General features: G+C 42.2%; 1 pseudogene; it reads right to left on the bottom strand.

Annotated features, from left to right (window-relative positions):
* Positions 1-5,276: 5,276 nt before the first annotated feature.
* Positions 5,277-6,250, bottom strand: LOC137159613 (alpha-N-acetyl-neuraminyl-2,3-beta-galactosyl-1,3-N-acetyl-galactosaminide alpha-2,6-sialyltransferase pseudogene; annotated as a pseudogene).
* Between the last annotated feature and the right edge of the window lie 13,037 nt (positions 6,251-19,287).

Raw genomic sequence — 19,287 nt, 5'->3', positions numbered from 1 at the left:
TAAATTGTTACCAACATTATTTATCCCCATTCCATAAAGTATGTGTAGCAAAATTCTTTCTCCCCCAATAATGGTCTTTGCCAGTCCTTCACTTCCCTGAACTAATTATTCTAGCATTGCCTTTGCTAGCTACAAATTGCCTTTGTTCTAGAAGTCAATATATACACAAGATTCCATTAACTCTGAGTAAATACATTTTGTGGATGGCTTAATAATGGGGAGAGAGAGAGACTGATAATTTTTTTAACTACTTGTATTCAGAAACAACTGGACTTCCAGACAAGGGCCCAGGCCAAGCCCCTCTTGCAGGCTACTGTTTTGGACTAGTCTAGGCAGGGGCTGACCTCTGAGGTTTGTGTCCTCTTCCTGGCTGCGTCCATGCAGCAGGAAGGAGTTGGGGGTAAGGGGGTAGTGCCAGCCCATAGCCCAGGTCTGAAGGGGAGATTGCCTGGAAAAGGAAAGAATCCATGCACTGCAGCCCTCTGCATATGGACTCACCTGATCCTGTCCCTAGCCAGGCAGTTTGGGGTTCTGGCCTGGCTGGGAACAGCCACCCTCTCATCTACCTTCACCTGCCTGCTGGGGTGGTGGTGGTGAGAGCAGGAGGGTGAGGGGAAAAGTAGGTGAGTGTGTGTGCCTATGTCTGTAAATTGCAGCCACATAGCCTTCACCTTTCAGAGATTTTCCCTAAGCAAGCAGGGGCACATGATGGTCATTGGTTTGAATCTCACTTCCACTGGTGTGTGTCCTGCAGGCTGTGCATTTCAGCAGCAATCTCCCTGCTCTTTGAAGACGGAATTACCTGCTTATATTCACTAATCACTCCCACCGTCACAGCTCACATACTATAGTAATGGAACAAACTGCTTCTGCTGCTATTCTACTTCTCTGGTCAGGTGGGATAGCAGATTGAGTAGCAGGATATATTTGGAGGGGGAACCTCCTACTCCCTGCCACGCTTTGGTGTCATCCCTGGTAGCTAGACTAGATCTCCCTGCTCTTGTTTCTCCGTAGATATCACAGGCGATATTACCATGCCATGGAGAAGACCCAAATTGCTGATGCTATTTATATTGACCTTTCCCAGGCATTTGATATCCTATCTTATTAATCTCTTCTAAAAACTGACACATGATGATCTTGGGAAAGTTTCATCAGGCTGTTTTAACTTCCTGTTTCTTGGCACTCCTTTGCCAACTATAAATTGTCACTATTTGCAAGTGAGTTTAAATTCTGGGAGATTAGAGCAAGACGTGAATGAATGAGTCTCCTAATGGTTAGATGCTAAACTTCCTTTCCTTTTCCGTTACTATAAATTACTTTCTTGCACTCTGACATTTTTCCGGTGTTGATTTATGGGTCAGTGACACTGTCATGTAGTGAAATGGTGCAGTGGATGATATAACTCACAAACCACAACTTTTCCCCCTCCAAAACATCCAGAATTGCTTTATTGGCAATAACTTAATTCTTTAGAGTAAAAATAAAATTCTGGTCACTCTGCTGTTGTGTTTTCTGCTGAGAGTGAGGAAAGGTTAACAGTAGTATACTACCTTGAATTATGATCTTGATGGATTTCATAAGACAACTGAGGTCAGATTGGGTCTTTGCTTAGGTGGGAGACCTCCAAGAAAATATCAAAATGCTGCAGGGAACAATGCTGAATATTCAATAGGTGGCAGCGGTCCTCTAAATCAACATTTGAACCAATGCCCCAGTGTGGCAATAGGGACATGCTGCCATAATCATGAAATGTAAAAGCAAGGTCCTGACTAAAACTGTGAAATGGGGAAAAAACTGAAAATATTCACACTCTCAATATGTCAATAAATAAAGGATGAAATTAAGGTTGGCAGATAGTTACAGAAAGGGAAGATAAAAAATAAATGTAATAAACCAGTGGCTGATTTTATTTTACATTGGTCTAAATTCTGCCCTGAGCTAGACCTATGCAATCTCATGGACCTCCAAACAACTGATAATTTTACAAGAGTTCCTATTTGAATCCTAGCAGTTAGCTGAATTATCTAACTGTCATATTTTGAATGTAATTCTTAGATGTCAGTAAAACACCTATTTCCATAATGCAATCTATTGTTCACAGCAGGAAAAAGGCTCTTACTCAGCTGTCCACAATAAGAAAGCTATTATGATGAATTAGAAAACTGACAATGAAATGCAAAGGTCCTAACTGTGCAGGTATAAAGCTGCCGTAATTCACTAAGAAAAGTCTTGGTGGTTTCTGTTGAATTATTTTTACCAGAAGCTTCTTCCTACTTTTCTGGATAAAAGAAAAGGAATACAATTCATCTTGGCAAAGGAAGAATATCAATTTCTCTCACTTTAATGATACAATACTCTTTCCCAAGTAATGATAGTATCAAACTTGTGATAGGAAAGGAACTGGTGTGGCAAAGTTGCAGAAAATGTACAGGAAATTTGTTTTGGCCTGTCCCAGCAAGACTCTCTATTTGCATAAATTCAAATTGTTCTTTGGAAACCCAAACGTTGACAGAAATGGAATGAATTTCTCTTATAATGAACATTCTGTTTGGAATTATATATGGAGTTTAAATACCATAGCAACAGGTGCCTTAGAAATACTTAAAGAGACAAGATGGGTGACATAATATCTTTTATTGGACCAACTTCTGTTGGTGAAAGACTAAGAGACAAGCTTTTGATCTTATACGGAGCTTTTCTTCAACTTGAAAGCTTGTCTCTTTAACCAACAGACGCTGGTCCAATAAAAGATATTAAATCACCTACTTTGTCTCGCTGATATCCTGGGACTGATGTGGCTACAGCAACACTGAGGGTTGCCAACCCTCCAGGATTGTCCTGGAGTATCCAGGAATTAAAGATTAATTTTTAATCAAAGATTGTCATGTGATGATATTTCTAGGAATACGTCAAACCAAAACTGGCAATTCTAGCAACACTGCATACATAAAAGTCATAGATTAGATTACATGGATTAATCTAATCCATGTGTACACTGTAATTTTGTTAAATGTTAGAAACCCCACCCCTGTTGTAATGTGAAATGGTATAGTGTGGGATGCAAAAGCAATAGAGGGCCGAGTGCACTGAATTAGAGTGAACATCACATTGAAGGGCCGTGTGCACTGTACTGGAGTGCCGTGTGCAAAACTTAGCGTGCCGTGTGCAGACCTTTGGTATGGTGCACAGAGGCATGGGAAAAATGGAGTCACCCTATTGGATGATCCTGAAAATACTTAAGACTTTGCAAAGGGCTGTCCTTCATGGTGGCAGCAGTGCAGCAGAACGTGAGAAGAAGATCCTGAGAGACACAGTTTTGATTCCTGTTCCTTCCTCATCATTCCTGCCATTCCTGATGGTTCCTAAAATCCTGTTCCTGTTCCCAACTTGATCCTGACTTGACTCTGAGTTGATCCTATTCCATTTTGGGATGGTGATGTATTGATTTTCCTTTCACTTGTTCACTACTCCGGGTTTTGTTTATGTGATTTTGGGGCCTTGGCTTTAAGCCTTTTTGGTGAACCTCTGAGCTGTTATTAATAAAACTTCCATTTGTTTATACATTTATATACTGTTTTATTAGTCTGATTAACACGTTTCTCCTCCCTGGTGATTAGATACAGGCTAGGGAAAGAACCTGTGGGAGGAAGGGGTCTTTGATAAAGATTATTTTCTTGGAACTCACATTACAGACACTTTTCCTTGTGCAACACATATTTTAGATTACATGTATTCTGTAGCAAGGCGCTGTGGCCTTCCTCGGAGCCTGGGCCCGAGGACAAGCTCCAAGCCCCCTGCTGGGCACATCAAGGCCCTGCAAAACTGCTCTGCTGGGCAGAACAAGGCCCTGCAGGCCGAATACCCCGGGGAGAAAAGCGGGGAGTCAGGACAGGAGAGTATGTTTGCTTTGGTATCAGTCCAAGGGGACTTGGTAACAAAGGCAACACAAGAACTTGAAGGGTGTGTGTCCAAACAGAAGGAAATGTTGCTTTCTGACCTGGTGAAACTGCTGATAAAAGCTGTCTCTTTCAGCCGGAACTCCATAGCAACCACGCTCTGCTCCAGTTCAAGGAACAGTTCACACTGAGAGGCCTTTTCAGACCAATTTATTTAAGATTCAGTTTCAAAAAGCCACAGCACAGTGTGCTGGACAAGGATTGGCTTTCCATGTAGGTGGTGTAAGCTGATTTTTAGTTGCTTGACTATAGTTACTCCATTTTTGCAGCTTCTTTGTTTATAAGGCAAGGCCGTTCCACTCTGTGCACAGATCATGGAAAGTTCTTAGGAATGCAGGAGATAAGCCTCAGCTGGATTCAGCAAGCTATGCAACCTTGATAGATAAGCTGTCTTAACTGCAAAACATCTGTAAAAGTATCTTATGAATAATGTATGCCAAATAATATAGACCAATAGTTATAGAGAAAATAGGTTTGTGCCCTTGTAAGGGGGATATGTATGGTCTTGTCATGAATGTTTAAGTAGCAATAAGGTATAAAACTATCTGTAATTCTTTGTTCGGGGTTCTTTTTCCACTGTCCACTTGTGGGCTTGGGAATTGACCTTCTGCAGAATAAACTCTTTTGGAGACTGTCCAGCCTGAAATCCTGTGTGGGTCTCTTATCGGTGCAGGGTAACGAACCACACTTGGAATCTTTTTCCAACAGTGGCTGTGTGGCCCAAGTGAGATGAGCACTGCTGACCATCTGCAAAACTTCCTTCATAGCTGTTTCAGCTTAAACTCCCTTTCAAGGCAGTTCCTAGGGTCAGCGCTGGGAACGCTGGGGGGCTGCAGAGACGTCAGGAACTGCTTACAGCAATGGAGAGGCAGGCTCTTCCCAGCTGAAGCCTTGAGTGCTCTGAATGACGCTCTAGGTTTTCTCTGCTTCCTTCCAGCTGAGTGCCTGGGAAGGATCGAGCGCCGCCAAAGATCAGACCCACAGAGACACTATGACCTGCAGAACAATGCTCCTGTACAAGTGGCAAGGACCTTGCAAAGGGTGGGCACTGTGCCAGATCTGAAATGTGTCCATACAACATGCTGATTAGAGCAGCCTCAGTAAGGGAGCCCTTCCAGCGTGTCACACCTCCCAAGATACTCTGCCTCTCGCCAAGTCTGTCTTTGGGCAGATCCTCTTCATGCACTGACCACCCCTCCAGTGCAACTCCTCCAGGCAGTGCCCTGTGCCACTCTGCAGGATTCCCATCAGGCTGCAGGCTACTGTACCGAAAAGTGAAACATTTCCCATTGGGAACAGCACATGGGCCGCATGCCCCTATTCGTCTGCCCACGAGGGGTGAGTGAAGACAATATTCCTGCTCTTTGCCCAGTGGGAGAAGACGGCTTTCTCGGTGATGAAGTAGTGGCCACCTCGGGGGGCTCTCTCATGGACGAGGTACATCCTGCACTCATCCAGCTTGCCGTTTTTGAAGTAGTGGTAAGGCACTGTGGGTTGGTTCTTCTCCCTGCAGTAGCCATTGCTGACCATTCCAAAGACAGAGACCTATTCGCAGAGCTCCATCGCTAGGATCATGGTGAACCAGCCAGTGCTCAGGAAGGAGCCAGATTTCATCCTCTTCTTCCACGTCTTGTTCTGAAAGACCTCGTCACAGAAAGCCATCATCTGCTCGGTCAGCGTGTAGATCTGCAGGCTGAGATACATCTCCTTCACTTCCAGGAGAGTCCTTTAGGTCATCCCCACCTTCTACCTGCTCATTGTCTTCGTGGGCTACCAGATGATGTACAGCATCTCCCAGGACTGTTTGAAGAAGTATGACTGATTCCTCAGGAGCAAGGGGATGCTGGTGTGCAAGATGACCCTGATGGTGCTCTTTGTCCCCACATTCTCTTCGTAGCCATTGGTGGGGGTGTGGTTCATGCGCAGTACGCACTCCATTCAGTCAATCTCCTTTCCCAGCCATGATCCCAGCATCTGACCTGAGCTGTATACCATGGCGCGCTAGTGGCATGGAGCTCTGACCAAAGGCTTTCTATCAGGAACACAACTGTATCCCTTGAAGCTGCGGGTTCCAGGCACCATCACCAAAGGACGCTCATGTTCCTCCAGACGCTGACAGCTGAGTCAATGCAGCTGCAGCAGAACAGGATGTAGAGCACAGCACGAGCAAAGAGAATCAGCGTTAAGATTAGACGGACAAGTGTCTTCATGCTTCAGTGTCTTATCTGCTACAGGTTTGTCTTGGGATTCAGGGATTGCACCCTGCCTCGCAGGGTGGAATGAGGCTTCATTCATCAACCTCTGTTGGATGCTTTGAGATCCTTAGCTGGAAGGGGCGGGTTAGGAATCCGGTGGCGGCTCCGGCTGGTCCCGCTCAGCTGCTTCCCGGCTCCCATCGCCCCTGTCCAGGTCCTGAATCCCACGCAGGGCCGGGCCCGGCCCGGCCTCCGGCTCTGAGTCTGCACCGACCCCCAGCAGCAGCCGCCAGTATAAAAGGCTGGCCTAGCAACTCAGTCAGGAGGAAGCTGCCGCTGGAGACAGACGTGTCTTCCCTGAGGCTATGGTCTGGGCCTGACCCAGACCCTGCGGCTGTGCAGAGCAAACTGCCCCACTGACCAGAGCCTTCAGGGCCTGCCTGGGCTGCCGGGCTCTAACGACTGGATAGGGCTGCCAGACCCTAGCGACTGGATAGGGCCACTGGGTTGGGACACAGTGAAGTCAGGTGGGCCTGCATCCCCCTTCCCTAACCACCCCAGGAGTCCTCTGAACCCACCTGCCAGAGAATACCAAGCTTACAAGCCCCGCCCTGCTCAAGGGCTAGGGGCTACAGACTGCTTTGGCCTGCCCCGCCCTGCCTGAAGGTTGCGGGCACCAGACTGCTTACCAGCCCCACCTGTTGGAAGGCCAGGGCTATAGATTCCTTATCAGCCCTGCCCTACGTGAGGGCCAGAGAGCTACAGACTGTGAGGGGAGCCCGCCCCGCCAGGGGCTGGGGCTAAAGACTTGTAATAGGCACTGTTTATTCTCCTTAACCAAGGCGCTGTGGCCTTCTTCGGAGCCTGGGCCAGAGGAAGAGTCGCACCGCCACAGCTGAACCATGCCACCCAGGGCCGTATTATCTATTAGGCACAATAGGCACGGTGCCTAGGGCCTACGAAACTTTCAGGGCCTACGAAAAAATTTTATATATAATTTTTTATTTTTATTTAAAAAACTATTTATTAATAGCTTAAAATCAAATTAGTTATTTCGGTCGGAGGGCCTACGAAGGCAAGTGTGCCTAGGGCCTACGAAGGTCTTAAAACGGTCCTGATGCCACCAGCCTACAGAGTCCATAGAAAGATTACATGGATATGCAGGCGTCTCACCTGGAAGCTGTTCTACTAAATGTTTTAAAAGATTTCACAATAGGAATAGCAGAATTATGTTTTTCTTTCTTTTCAGGATAATATAATCAACTTTTTAAAGTAGGTAGAAGTCTTAAATATACTGTTAAGAGACTAGTTTGAACACAAACTGAAGTGGTCCTTCAAAGTATATGACATAAAGTGGAATGGCTATATTGAAAAGGAAAATTGTAGAAGTATCAGTCCGACACAGAAAAGTCACTGTAAGCATTTTTGGTGTGAAGTGAATTAGTAATCTCCATTTTAAAAAATCCCATCCTAAAAAGCAGGTTGTGGTTTATTGGTGTATAATGCTCAGCTCTTTTTCTCTCCAGACCTTTGAGCCTCCATTTTATATATTTAGGAACCATGTCTTGTACTCCTTTACAGTTAGGACTGGTTAATTTTTTTTTAACTGAAAAGCTTTTTCATCTGAAAACGGGGTTTCATCAAAAATATTTTTTTAGTAATTTCATGTTTGGTTTTTGAAAAATTTTCTTATTGAAAATTATTTTCAACACTTTCAAAGATTTTTGTTTTGAAATAGTGGAAATACTCCCACTTTTCTCAATTTTTAACTTGCTTTTCTTTGGAAAAAAGGGGAGAAGATTTAAAGTTAGAGACAATGAGGGAAAAAACCCACACTCACCTTTCTACTTCTTCCTACTTAAAAATGTTGGGGGGGGGGGGGTGAAAAGGAAAAAAGAAATAAGAGTAAGTGTGTGTGGGGGGACCCATCTTTTTTTAACAAAACAAAACTCCCCCCTTTTCTACTAGCAGTGTGAAAAAAGGTTTAAAAAACCTTAAATATGAAAGAATTTGAACATTTTCTCTCATCCCCTCCCCACTTTTTCAATGTGAAAAATGTTTTTTTAAAAAGAGAAATGAAGGAAAATCTTTTGGGGAAAAAAAAAAAGAAATGTTAGGTTTTTCAATTTTGTTTTCAATGATAAATAAACTGACTAGTTCTACTTACAGTAGTTGTGTTGCACTGATGCAAATGAAAGCAGAATTTGGCTCATGCTTCTAAAATTGGAAGAACAGAGAGCCAGTTTTGAATTTGTGCCCTGTCTCTCATAAGCTGTCTAGCTTTCTTCAGAGCAAATTGACATACAAGCAAAAGCATGATCCTGAGAAGACCTGCATCTCCAGTTGCCCCTTTGCAGTTGTAGGCCCAATCCTACAATTGCTACGTATCCAAAACTCTACAGAGGTCAATAGAGCTTTTTGAAAGCTCAGAATTAATCATCCATTTTAGCGTCCTTAACATCTTAACTGCTTGCTACATTGCCTCTATCTGGGGTACATGTATAGCCCCCATCACTGTGATACTTGAGCGCTTCAGAATCTTTTAATGTATTTATCCTCACAACAGCTTTTTGAGCTGTGTATGGAAGTGCTTTTATCCCCCTTTTACAGATAGGGATCTGAGGCACAGTATGCATCATAAGAAGCTGTATAGAAGTAATCTTTTTGCTAATTTATGGAGGTTTAATTATATAAACCAAGGGTAGTAATACAGTCTGTACAGGACTGAATAGTCTACTTTGTTTCCTGAAACACATCCTGGTGTGCATTGTATTCATCCTATATTGGAATTCACTGAGCTCTTTTAAAAGAGCAAGTTGTTAGAATTATAGTATTTGCAGCTCCAATATAGTGGCCTTCCTACATTCTCTTCAATGGCATTAATCACTTTCATAAATACTTGAAGAAATATAGCAGACCTATCTTCTTTTCCAAGTATTTACAATGTCAAACAAAGATGGACAAGGAATATAGATACCCTGCTTTTAACTTTTGATGAAATGTGTGGCAGAATATTTCAACTAATGGATGAAAATGGAGATGGTAAATATGTTTTGTTTTTTGTTTTTCCTGGGGATCTCCCAAGGTGTAGTACCACCGCTTCATGCATTTACAGACACGCACACGCACGCATATGTGCTTGTCGTGTGGTCTCTGGAGTAATATACTCTATTGATAAGATACAGTAATGTGGGATTTTAGACAATCAACTGAAATTTTTGGGCAGCTTGACCAGTCTTGTTTGATGTGAAAAGATGGTACAAATTGCATGCTAGTACCAGAAGCTATGGCACTAAATCAGCATTGAACAGGACTACTAGAAGATTATAGCATTTCAGACAAATTATTTTAGAAGTTAAGGGGTAAATGCTGACAAATATTTATAATTATTTCTTATACATTTGTAACAACAACAAAAAGAGTTCATATAGACCAGCATTTGTTAAACATATAACATTGGCATAATTTAATTGCACGTGATACTTTTTAAACATAGCAACAATATCTGCTTCTCACTTTCCTCATAGAAAAGTGTTAAATGGCTATAATAGAGGAGCCAGGGCTCTCAGGATTTAGCACTAATTCTCTTTTACTACTCTCCTCAGAGAGTTGCTCTTTCTGCTGCAGGCACTTTCCATTCTGCCTTTCTACTCATTTTATGCACCTATTAAGACCCTCATCCCTCAAACACTTATGTATGTGCTTAATTTTACTACCATTCATTTCAGTGGGACTACTCACGGTAGTAAAAGTAAGTATTTGCATAAGCATGTGAAGGATGAGGGCCAAGATACCAAACTAGTCCAAGTTGCACTACTTTACCACTTACACCTGTTTCCCAGCCTACTTACACTTGGGGCCAAATTCTGCTCTCTGTTATGCTGGCATTAATTCAAAGTGACTCCACTGGCCAATGTAAATGAAAGCGGAATTTAGACTCAAGGTGCAATTTACACTATCATTTTCACCACTGCAGGATTTGGCCTAAAAGTTTCCATGGGGATTGCACCTACTTACACTAGGTCTGAATTTCACCCTTAATATGCATGCAAAATGCAGAACATTGAGCAGCAGCCTGAAAATCATGGGACCAACAAAATTGTGCCTGAGACATGGAAAATATTTCTTCTCCCCACACACCTGATTGTTTTCACTCCACTGTGGGGAATATGATTTATTAGCTATGTGGCCCTTACTCAGCACAGAATGTAACTGTGCAACTGCTTTTCGATTTACTAAGTGCTTTGAAAAGAAAACACTTATTATTTAGGTAGAAGTGGCTTGTCAGTAGGAAACTTCAACAATAATGCCCCCGCTCTCAGCAACACTATAGACACCGTAGCCTTATCTACAGGAGCCCTTTATAGAAAAATGGCCAACTATTGTACTACCACTCATGTAGCTTCACCAGGGGTAGAAACAGCAAGAGTGCTTGTGTAGTCAGGGCACAGGTGTCTATTGCCTTTTTTTACCTCCCTGCTGTCTAATGCAATCTGGGGTCAGATGGGAAATAAGTAGCGAAAGAAGATTTTTAACTCTGCTGCAAAATATTAAATACAATTTTAAGACCTTATTCTGTAATCTATGCTCACGGGAGTTGTCTTATTGATTTGTTAGAACAACATCCTCTGTCATAATTACAGCCTAGCAAATTCATGGCTATGAAAAATGCGTCACGGGCTGTAAAATCTGATCTCCTCTGTGAAATCTGCCGGTAAGGGGCAGCGCTGGGGGTCGCCCTAGCCAGAGCTTTTACCATGAACCTGGATCCAGCTGTTAATCCTGGTGGGGCTGTGGATGGGACTTCCTCTTCTCTTGCAGGGTCCATTCCTGGGCCCGAGTCAGACCCTCCTCTAGGAACGTCCCCTGGCTGCAGGAAGCCCTGCTTCCTGCCTCCTCGCTTCTCAGTGTGGGGTAACCACACAGGGAACAGCTGTGGAGATTCTTGCAGCTGGGAAATTCCAGGAGATGAGTCTGACCCAGCCCCAGGAGCTGTCCCTGCAGGAGAAGAGGAAATCCCATCCCTCCACAGTCTGACTGGGACTAGCAGCTGCAGCCTGGCCCACCGTAGGAGTCCCCAGCTGGGGCACCCCCAACAAACGGTGCTGTTGGACACTCTCCCACTTCTACAGATGTTCCAGTGCCATTGCCTCCAGCTCTGAGCCCAGCGCTCAGGGGTTACAGGAGCCTTGGGCTGGCTGTGTGACCACAGCAACTCCCTGATCACGGGGCCCTGGGTGGCTGATCCTGCTCCCCCAAAAAGTGATGAACCCCCCCAACCATGCAACCCTCACATCTACACTGCCCACTGCTCTCTGGCTGCCCAGCTCTGAAGGCAGCGTCTCCATCAGCAGCAGCACAGAAGTAAGGGTGGCAATACCGTGACACTCCACGCCCCAAAACCCTATTTTGTGTTGGGACGCCAATAGTTATAACACTGTGAAATTTCAGATGTAAGAATCTGAAGCTGTGAAATTTATTATTTTATTATTTTATTATTTTAAAAATCCACGAAATTGGCCAAAATGGACTGCTTTACATTGATGTAAGAGCCAAATTAGTCCCCAGACGAGAGTGACCAGCTGTCCCGATTTTATAGGGACAATCCTGATATTTGGGGCTTTTGCTTATATAGACACCTATTATCCCACACCCTCTGTTCCGATTTTTCACACTTGCTAGCTGGTCACCCTACTCCAGTCAGCAAGGAAAACATCTCTGCATGTAAACATAGTATTTTAATGTAAGGTGTAATTTATATCTTTTCATGGAAGCTTAAATCAGTCTGATCAAACCATCAGTATGTCAAATTTCTTTATTGTACAGGAAAGCTTTCACTGAAAGCATTTATTGGAGCACAAAAAAGATAATTGGGTGCTGAAGATGCTGCAGCTAGAAATGAATTTGATCCATGAAATGGATTCTTAAAACAGCAGAAGAAAAGCAAGATAATCTGTGATGCAACTGCAAAAGAATAAAAATAAAAGAGATATCAGAACATCAGCCCTCATGTACATATTACATGTGAGTTATTTTGTCAAGCCAGAGAGAAGCCTGTGATAATTTTACAGATTAGAGAACAAGTATTCCTTACTGATCTGCACTGTGGATCTTTTATTCACTCAGAAACAAAGGCTGAAACCATTTTCATGTCACATTGCAGTGTTTGGTACAGTATATAATGTATCAATATATTGAGATTGAAAAGATGGGAGGGAGGTGCAGGGCTCCATCCCATTCTCACGCCCCCAACAAACTTGAGGATTGTTGGAGTGTCATGTATGGGAAATGATAATGGCATGGCTTTTTTAATATTTATGTATTTTTGTTCATTTGTGGCCAGCGTTGGGCCATGCTTTTTTTCTCTGATTGCTGAGGTGATATATTAGGAAACCTCCACCTTAAGAGGGAGGATTTTCAAAGTGTTGCACACAGAAGTTATTCTATCTACTTGTATGGCCCTCATCATTGTAGTATCTGAGTACCTAAATGTCATATAGTCAGGTTTTGGATAATTAAGGCTATCTTTTGGATAATGTAGTAAAATATGCACATCGTGTTTTGAATACCCTCCAGTGTAGCTCTAATTATAGCATTTCTTCATACAGGAAATTGGTATCCAGAATTCTTAACAGGAAGTTGAGTATTTCTGTTAGGAGAACAGTAAAATAAAGCAAAGGGATTTTTAAGTAGAATATCTCAGTCTGCCTTTTCTTTAGCTTAAATGAAAGATAGAGAAACAATTTTATTTATATTTCAAAATATACAGGACTATATCCATTAGTGATCTAAAAATCACTCACTTGGAGCCCAATCCTACATTTTTGTGCCCCAGTTCTCTCACTCAAGTCATATATTTAAACAAACTATATGGAAATTATAAATATGCCAGGAAGCCACCAATTATCACTAACACATCCAAGCTCCTTCATTTAAAATCTTTTTATATTTCTACACGTGTTCTCTCCATTGTGATTGCTTGCCATTTTTTGAATTGCTTATTTTCCTTATGAAAAAGGTTTTGCTCCATCTGTCTCATTTCCCTTATCCTTTATTTTTCTTATGCATCCAAAATTAGTGAAATTCCACAAACTGTTCCAATTGTAAATTATCCTCCTTGCCCTTCACAAGCACAATCACTGGAACACCTCCACTTAGTACAAACTGTAATACACACTTCAGGAAAAGAACTGGTAAGGCATAAACCAGAGGAACTCAGAGCATGTTTTGTGAATCCAGATACAAACCTGAAGGTTCTGTGCGGCTTCCAGAGGCAGGAAATCCAACTTCAAAGAGTCTTCAAATAATTTCAGTTGATAAAAATAATTTTTTCCAACAGATGCATGTCAAAGTATAAATACCATGGAACAAACCTGTACTGAACTCAGCTGTAGTGAAACTCTATTTATACTTCCAGAGGGGTAGCCGTGTTAGTCTGTATACAGCAAAAAACAACGAGAGTTCTGTGGCACTTTAAAGACTAACAAATTTAATAATTGTAGACATAAGCTTTCGAGAGACTTCAGCTCTTTTCTTCAGATGCAGTAATACATTCTCTCGAATATTAAATTTGTTAGTGTTTAAAGTGCCACAGAACTCTTGTTGTTTTTTTCTATTTATACTGTTTCTCTGGGTGAAGACAATAAAGGAAAAACAAACAAAAAATGGAGGCAATGTCATGGCAGGGGCCTACTATAGCTCACTAAAACAAGAAGAAAAGGTAACTGAGGCATTTCTAGCACAAATAACAGAAATATCTAAAACATAAGACCTGGTAGTAATGAGGAACTTTAAATACCCAGACGTCTTTTGGAAAAGTAATTCAACAAAACACAAAATCTCCAGTAAGTTAGTGGAATGTGTTGGGGATAACATCTTGTTTCAGATGGTGAAGGAAGTAACCAAGGGGATCCACTGTAGAATTGATTCTGACTCACAGAGGAATTATTTCTGAATCTGAAAGTTGAAGGCAATTTGGGTGAAAGCATTCATGAAATGATAGGCTCAATGATTCTAAGAAAGAGTGAAAGCAGCAGACAATAGACTTTAAAAAAGCAGATTTTAACAAACGCAGACAACTAGTAGATAAGAAGAAAATCTAAGAGGAAAAGTAGTTGAGGGGAGCTAGCACAGTTTTTCAAACAGATAATATTAAAGGCACAACAACAAACTATCCCAATGCAAAGCAAAGATAGGAAGAATAGTAAGAAGCCAACATGGCTCCTTCAGGAGTTAATGACTTGAAAATCAAAAAGGAATCCTACAAAAGTGGAAACATGGACAAATTGCTAAGGATGAATACAAAAGAATAGGACAAGCACGTAGGGACAAAATCAGAAAGGCTAAGGCACAACATGAATTACACCTAGCAAAGAACATAAAAGGCAATAGGAAGAGATTCTATAAAGACATTACGACCATGAGAAAGGAAAGCATAGGTCAACTATTTAGCAGGGCAGGATGACACCAAAAAAACCAGTGGTGTTTAATGCCTATTTTCCTTCAGTCTCCTCTAAAAAAGTTAATTATGACCCAATGCTTAACATAATTAATATTAACAAGAAGGGGAAAGAAACACAAGCCAAAACAGGGGAAGAATAGGTTAAAGAATATTTAGATAAGCTAGATATATTCAAGTTGGCAGGCCTGATGAAACTCACCCTAGGGTACTTAAGAAGCTATGTGAAACAGTCTCTGAAACATTAGCGATTATCTTTGAAAACTCAGGGAGTAAGGAGAGGATTGGAGAAGGGCAAACACACTATCTTTAAAAAGGGGAACAAAGAGGACCCACCGAATTAGAGTCAATTTAACTTCAATACCTGGGAAGATACCGGAACAAAATTATTAAACAATCAGTTTGTAATCACCTGGATAGTAGGGTTATAGCCGACATGTACTTGTGAAGAACAAATCATGCCCAAACAACCTAATTTCCGTCTTTGACAGAGTTACTGGCCTTATGGATAGGCAGAAGCAATAGACATTATTTATTTTGATTTTAGTAAAGCTTTTGACACTGTCCCACATGACATTCTCATAAGCAAACTATGGAAATGTGATGAAAATACTATAAGTTGAGCAGTCAAGTGATTCAAAGACTGTACTCAAAGTGTAGTTATCAGTGGTTCGCTGTATCTAGTAGGATCCTACAGGGATCTGTTCTGGATCTGGTACTATTCAATATTTTCATTAACGACTTGTATAAAGGAATGGAGAGCATACTTATAAAATTTGTTGATGACACCAAGCTGGGAAGGGTTGCTAACTAGCACTTTAGAGGACGGATTAGAATTCAAAATGACTTTGATAAATTGAAGTATTGGTCTGAAATCAACAAGTTGAAATTCAATAGCGCCAATTGCAAAGTACTACAATTAGGAAGGAAAAATCAAATGCACAACTACAAAATGGGGGATAATAGCTAGGTACTTGTACTGCTGAAAAGGATCGGGGAGTTCTAGTGGGTCACAGAATGAATGTGAGTCAATGTGATGCAGTTGAGAAAAAGGCAGATATTCTGGGGTGTATTAACAGGAGTGTCCTTGGTAAGATAAAGGAGGTTATTGTCCAACTTTATTCAGCACTAGTGAGGCCTGAGCTGAAGTATTGTGTTCACTTTTGGGTACCACATTTTAAGAAAGATGTGGACAAATTGGAGAAAATCTAGAGGAGAGCAACAAAAATGATAAAAGATTTAGAAAATCTGACCTATGAGGAAAGGTTAAAAACAACTGGGTAAGTTTAGACCTTGTCTACACTAGCACTTATGCTGGCAAAACTTTTGTCAGTCAGGGGTGTGAAAAAAAAACCCTAAATTTTGCCGGCATAAGCGCTTGTGTAATCTCATTATGTTAACGGGAGAGAGCTCTCCTGCTGACATAATAAGATCACCTAAACGAATGGCAGTAGCTATGTTGGCAGGAGAGTGTCTCCCACCGACATAGAGCTGTCCACACAAGAGTTGTCGGAAAAATTTATGTCACTCAGGGAACTATTTTTTTTCACACCACTGAGCAACAAAAACTTTGCCAGCATAATTGCTGGTGTATACAAGGTCCGTGTCTTGATAAAAGAAAACAAAGGGGGGACCTGATAACAGTCTTCAAATATGTTAAGGGCTGTTATAAAGCAGACTGTGATCAATTTTTCTCCATGTCTACTGGAGGTAGGACAAGAAGTAATCAGCTTAATCTGCAACAAGGGAGATTTAAGTTAGATATTAGGAAAAGCTTTCTAACTGTAAGGATATTTAGTACTGGAACAGGTTACGATGGGAGGCTGTGCAATCCTCATCATTGGAGGCTTTTAAGAACAGGTTAGGCAAACGTGTGTCAAGGATGGTCTTGGTATACTTGGTCCTGTCTGTGTATAGGGGGATGAACTAGATCACCTCTTAAGGTCTCTGCCAGCCCTACATTTCTTTGATTCTATAGTAAAGTGGAATGACAGTCCCAAATGGTTTGTATGGATTGTATTGTACAAAATGCACTTTAGGTTACTGGGAAAATGTGTATACTGTAAAGAAAACAACTTCACCATAAGAGGTACCCACTCTATAGGATGGTGGCTCTCAATCTTTCCAGATTACTGTGCCCCTTTCAGGAGTCTGATTTATCTTGTGTAGCCCCCCATGTTTCATCTCACTTAAAAACGACTTGCTCACAAAATCAGACATAAAAATACAAAAGTGTTAAAGCACACTATTATTGAAAATGTGCTTACTTTCTCATTTTTACCATATAATTATAAAATAAATCAATTGGAATATAAATATTTTACTTACATTTCAGTGTATAGTATATAGAGCAGTATAAACAAGTCACTGTATACATTTTAATTTGTACTGACTTCACTGGTGCTTTTTATGTAGCTATCAGTACACAAATATTTAGATGAGTTGATGTACTCCCTCGAAGACCACTGCATACCCCTAGGAGTATGCATACCCCTGGTTGAGAACCACTGCTATATGATATTCAGTAAGTATTTTAGCAGTAAGGAAGAGTTTTGCTATCTAACATGCCTTTTTAACTTACACCCATAAGGGTGTTAGACAAACTTACGTGCCAGTAGATGGCGCTTTTGCCTTGCTTAAACTGTCTAAAGACAGCCTAAATCATCTTTACCTCTTGTGAACATTTCTCCTAATAGTACTTTAAAGACTAACAAATTTCTGCAGGTATATACATCCAAGGGTAAGAACCAACAATGGAGAGGGTAGGTGTAAACCAAATCCTTTCAGCAAAGACAACGAGAGTTCTGTGGCACTTTAAAGACTAACAAATTTAATATTTGCAGACATAAGCTTTCAAGAGACTTAGCTCTCTTCTTCAGATGCAGTAATACAGAAAATAGGTAACACAGAGGTATCTTATAGGTATCCAGGTGCATTGAGACCAATGGGGGAGGTGGAGTCCATTGTAAGGGATTTTTTCACTTTTAGTCCTTTAGGTATGATGTCCATTTGTCCATTCAGTTAGAGTAGATAAGGCCTATTCACAACCATTGATTAGAAGGTGAGAATGTGTGAACAGTGACAATTACTTCTTGTAATGAGATAACCATTCCAAGTCCCTATTCAGACCCAATTTGATTGTGTCAAGTTCCCATATGAGTTCCAGCTCTGCAGTTTCTCATTGAAGTCTGTTTTTGAAGTTTTTTTGTAGAAGTATGGCAACTTTCAAGTCAGCTACAGAGTGTCCTGGGAGATTGAAGTGCTCTCCTACTGCTTTATGGATGTTACCATTTTTTATGTCTGATTTGTGTCCATTTATTCTTTTGCGTAGTGACAGTCCGGTTTGGCCAATGTACATGGCAGAGGGGCATTGCTGGCACATGATGGCATATATTACATTAGTAGATGTGCAGGTGAATGAGTTCCTTATGGTGTGGCTGATGTGGTTAGGACCTGTGATGGTGTCACTAGAGTCGATGTGGGGACACAGTTGGAACCAGGAACCTATCCCTGCAACAAACCCTACCCTCCTCATTGTTGGTTCTTACCCTTGGATGTGTGTGTGTGTGTATATACCTATCTGATTTCTATTTCAGGCATCTGACGAAGTGGGGTGCAGCCCACGAAAGCTTATGCCTGCAGAAATTTGTTAGTCTTTAAAGGGCTACAGGACTCTCATTGTTTTTGCTGTATACAGACTAACACTGCTACTCCTCTGGAACTTTTCTCCTAATAGTGTTGCTTTTTATGTGTTTTTTCCTTTTTTAGAGGGGAAATTTTTCACTTTGATTGTGCAACACCTCGTTCAGTAAAGGTTGTTTTGTTTTACCTGAGGGGTTAGTTAAAAGATCTAAACATCATATTTGCATTAAACTAATCTCCCTGGATGCATAGGTTCAAATCCAGCCAGGTGCTTTGCTGACACTGAACAGTTAAAGTGTACAGGGCCCAGTTTTCAGAAATGCTGACCACTCATTACTCCTGTTAGTCATTGGGAGCTGCACAAAATCAGAACCAGATGCATATGCCTATGTTTCAGTGAAAAGGGTGTTTGGCTAGATGTGCTAAGACATCAGGAATCCTGTTGGCTTTGTGCTGATTGCACATGGAGCATATGTTGGTGCTGTCATCTAAATAAAAAGATGTGTCCATACTACACAAGCCCACACGGTGCTGAGACATAGCAGAGCCCCACTGGTGCTGCAGGCCTCAAGGATCTTGTAAAGGGATTGTTAGCCCTGTTTGATTGACAGCCCAGAAACTGAGGCACAGAAAGTGGAACAGGCACTTGCTCCAGGAGACACAGTGAGTCTCCTGGGCCAAGCTGGGAATAGGGCGGGGGGGCTGCAGACTCCCCCTTCCCATGGTTGGGCCTGAGGACCTGTGAGGAACAGCTGCGTGCTCAGCAGCAAGGGCAGGAGAAGCCCCTATTTGCACCATGACGTGCCCTGGATATGGGCTCGCCCCCAAGCGGAAGAGCGCGAGGACAACATCCCCCTCGCCCATGGCGGAGAGGCCCCTCCTCCCCCGCGCGCGCACTGGCCCTTCCCTCCTCCAGGGGGCGACGACTCGACGGCGGGGGCGGGGCCTGGGCCCTGGACGTCTCGCCATTGGCTGCGCTCTGGGCGACGCGCTGACAGACACCTGCGGGGCAGTACGTGGCTGCGTCGGGCCG

This window comes from Emydura macquarii, unplaced genomic scaffold, assembly GCF_026122565.2.
Source record: "Emydura macquarii macquarii isolate MOO-44397 ecotype Brisbane River unplaced genomic scaffold, CSIRO-AGI_Emac_v2 contig_1876, whole genome shotgun sequence".
NCBI lineage: Eukaryota > Metazoa > Chordata > Testudines > Chelidae > Emydura > Emydura macquarii.
This window is presented reverse-complemented; position numbering and strand designations above follow the sequence as displayed.